This window comes from Vigna unguiculata, chromosome 1, assembly GCF_037176805.1.
Source record: "Vigna unguiculata cultivar grain cowpea cultivar isolate G323 ecotype 2 chromosome 1, ASM3717680v1, whole genome shotgun sequence".
NCBI classification, from domain to species: Eukaryota; Viridiplantae; Streptophyta; class Magnoliopsida; order Fabales; family Fabaceae; genus Vigna; species Vigna unguiculata.
Genome location: NC_140792.1, coordinates 7,954,435 through 7,958,419, shown reverse-complemented (window position 1 = coordinate 7,958,419; position 3,985 = coordinate 7,954,435). Strand labels below are relative to the sequence as shown.

The following is a 3,985-nucleotide window of genomic DNA, read 5'->3' as shown; positions in this document are numbered from 1 at the left end:
ATTGTTAATCACAGGTTGTTTTTAATTGGGGACTAACGCCCGATTAGGGAGAAGAGCTTGCTGAACATGAAGACATCAACCAATCACAAAGTAGTAATTTGTATCACCGATTTTAGGATCAACCAAGGAAACGTTTCAAGAGCCAAGTCATACGAACTCCATTTTTTACTTACGCGAGGAGAAAGCACCATAATTAGAAGAAACTTAAATTACTGAATTTTGTAGTACTATGTTTGTGAATGTAGCCCATGTTGAAAATATATATATTTTTTGAATGTCTGAAGAGTATGATATATTAGTACTTGTATTTTATGATGTTAAGTAAGGATTAATTATAAAAATGTTAAAGTCATATTATTTGACCTAAGTACTTTTTTTCAGTTATTTTATTACTTTTATTGGACTTGATGCTTCACTAATTCAGTATGAACAAAACGACCTAAGTACTTGCTTACTCATGAAATAATAAATTCTAACCAAGGTGGAATGATTTGCACATAAATATTTCATCCTTGGCAAACTTCTGAAATGCCTATCATGGCTTCAATCCATATTTTAAGATTAAATCATCAGTCTCCACTTCCTTAAAGTCAGTCCACGTTCCCTCTTTTTTGTCTTTTTTAAAATAAAGGTGCCTATATTTGACATTGATCTCCATTGTCCATTATTTTTGCTTACCCATACCTATGTAAATGTTAACTCGTGGTATAAGTTTTGAGCATTTGTGAAAGGATGTACATAACCAGTGGGGAGAATTGTTGGTGAGTCAAGGAATGTAATTTTCTTAATTTAATTCACAACAACATATGAATTCATCCCTTTAATATGTGTCAACCCGTGAGTTAATAACTGTTAACCTAGGTGCAATGCTTTGCACATGAATTTTTCTTTCTTCGATAACTTCAGTAGTGACACTTTCATTGCTTGAATTAATGTGATAAAGTTAAATCTTCATACTCATACTCCTTCAAGTGAGTCTAATTTGCCCCTTTTTATGTTTTGGAGAAGGAAAATAAAGGTGCCTATATTTCTTCTTCACTTCTACTGCGTAGTATTTTGGCTTACCCATGCCTACGTAAGTGCTAACTCGTGGTATACATTTCGAACATGTGTAAAAGGATGTACAAAACCTCTTTAAATCTTCATTGTATTCATTACCAATGGGGAGTATTTGTTGGCGAGTTAAGGAATGCAATTTTCTTAATTTAATCCACAAAAACATATGACCAGATCCCCTAACTACATGCTAACCTATGACTTGTAGATAAAATTAAAGTTCGTGAGTAAGAAAAAAATAAATTACATACGAAAATTTCGTAGACAAACATAACGCGCTTCGGTAGAAATATTTCATACGAAACTTTATCTACAAATTTTTGTGTAGAAAATAATTATCACCAAAAAAATAAATAAAAATATTTAAAAAAAAAATTACCTACAAAAAAATTTCATAGGTAAAAATTGTATAATTTTTTTTATTCAAAATATATCTTTTGCAACCCTCCACTTGATCTTTTACTCTCCATCTAAATTTTTCACGAAGTAGAACTTTCCTACCAAAGAAAAAACACTCAACTAAAACTTCCCCCGAATCAAAATCGAAAATTTTTCCCCAAATCAAAAAAACCTAAGCATCACCAAATGAAAACCCTAAGCACCAATCCCTCTATGCTTCCACACCTTCCACGCTGAAGGCATCAACACCTGACTCTAGTCCAACCTCTCGTGTCCGCTCTACGGTCTCTATCGCCATTGCGGTGGCTGCGAATACGCCGTGTGCTACGACATCTTCCACCTCAAATAGCAATATCAATCGCCGTAAAGCCGAAGGCGCTAACGCCATCACAGCTTGCGGCGATTCACGGTCCCAAGCTGAGGTTGCGTTCAACTACGTCCGCTAGAGGAGTTAGGATGATACGAAGGAGTCGACGAATGACGTTGTTTCGAAGCTCTAGAAAGTTCTTCAGTGGTGGCGGGAGTAGTCGGCGGAGCGACATTATTCCAGTGGTGCCTCTACCATATTCTTCAAAACCCTACCCTTCACCGTGCATTGGCCCATTATTGGAACCACCTTCACTGCATAATCTCGCAACCACAACCGGGTCATTCCGCGAGCACCACCGCGTCATCTCATGACCACAATCTTGTCTTCTCACCTTAAGGTTAGGGTAAACAACCCATTCAAATCTTAAACCCTATTGATGTTCTAGGCATTCATATTAAGTGGGTGGGTTTTTGTTTTTTGTTTCTTGTCTATGAATTTTTTATTGAGAATGGTAATATGAATGGATTGTGAATTTGTATTGTTTTGCTCTGTTGTTGAACCAACTTGGTAGTAGAAGGATAAGAAAGTAACACGGTTGAAAGGATACAAGTTGTTTGAGTTGAATGTTAAATTGAATTACATTCGCTAAATAATTGTGGCTGTTGTGAAACGTTATTAGGCCTCAGAAAAAGTTGTTGCTGCTTTTGAAATGGAGTAAGCTAGAAGTCAAAAAGAGGTAATGCACTATTTCTGAGCTTGAGAAAAGTAAATTGTAATTTCCTTAGAGTTGTTGATGGTGGCATCGAGACTTTTTTTCTTTTTAAGAAACAAATTGATTCACTTGAGGCAACATCGACGCCATAGGAGGATGAGCTTAAGAGATTGGAAGAGATGAAGAAAATTGTTTCTGTCGATGAAAAGGAGATTAAGAGGCTAACTAATGGATCTAAACAATTGAAGGAAAAGGTTGGCTCGAAATTCATTCTTTTAATTCCTTTACAAATTGAGGGTTACTTGACAAGTCTTGTATTTATTTTTATTTCTAAAGGTGGATGAATGTTGAAAATAAAGGTTACATTTATATTTAACTTTGATGGTTTAATTAATGTTTGACAACTCAATGCTTTGGAGCTCTAGAGAAATTTAGAAAATATTGGGGTGAAATTGTTTTTGATTTTGTAAATTTTTTTCCTTAGTAAATGAAATACATTAAAAATGTATAGTGTAGTGCACCTTTTGAAAGTTATACATACACATATTGGTTGGGTAGAGTCATGGCTAATTTAATTTTACCGCGCAGATAATTGACAAACATACCATTGCCTTGGAGGAAGCAAAATCCAAGTACAACAAGATGAAAAAAAATGGATGAATTGCATGCATCAGAGGTACTGGTTAGTTCATTTTTCACATTGCAACCAACTTGAATTTTTCTCATTACAATAATTATTTTTCAGGTCGATTCTGACTTTAAATTAAAAGACATGAAGAAAGCATACAAAGAATTAGAAATGAAAGGGAAAGGTCAGATGCTTTAGAACTAAATCAGCCATGGGACCTTCGCTGTCCAACAGTGTGATTGAACATTGTTTATTATTTGGCCTTTTTGTTTAACATTGTTATTTTCGTTTCTATTTCCACTTCTTAATTCCTTATTTTGTGATAAAATGATAGGTGGAAGGTCCTAATTTAGTAATACTTTACAGGAATTGAATGCTTATTGGTACTAAACTCAACTATTAGCTTTGTCACTTTGTGAATTTGTGGAAGCGGATAAATAGAAGTTGCATTGACTTGTTAATTTTTTTCCTATGTTTTTCTCTCTTTTTTTTCAGTGCGGACATTTTGCTATCTCTCTGTATGCATGGGTTGCATTTTTATATCATATAATTGCATTTTTATAGTTGCATAGGAGAAGTGGTTTTCGTCCTTGAATGTGAAAACTATCATGATGGATGGATTCTTAATAAGATGGAAGAATATATATAATTATATAATATGAGTATAAGAAGATGATATTTAACAAAGGAGTGGATTTGTTTATAACCACAATTTAATATAGAGATATAATTACCTTTTAATTAATATTCTTACCTAGTTGATTGTTATTAGCATATCCGAGATATATTATTCGAGATATATGGATGTAGGAATTCTATAATATCTTTTATTTTTTTTTTATTTTTTATATTTAAGTTATCTACCAAAAATTTCGTAGGT

General features: G+C 33.6%; 1 long non-coding RNA gene across 2 annotated transcripts; it reads left to right on the top strand.

Moving 5' to 3' along the window:
• The first annotated feature begins 1,539 nt into the window (after nt 1–1,539).
• Nucleotides 1,540–3,566, top strand: LOC114173969 (uncharacterized). Of its 2 annotated transcripts, XR_003602653.2 has the most exons (5): nt 1,541–2,162; nt 2,445–2,501; nt 2,591–2,731; nt 3,066–3,153; nt 3,223–3,566. It is a non-coding gene; the product is annotated as an uncharacterized LOC114173969 (long non-coding RNA). The 2 variants fall into 2 exon arrangements; XR_003602652.2 differs by having other exon boundaries at nt 1,540–2,162; nt 2,445–2,731.
• Nucleotides 3,567–3,985: the final 419 nt, after the last annotated feature.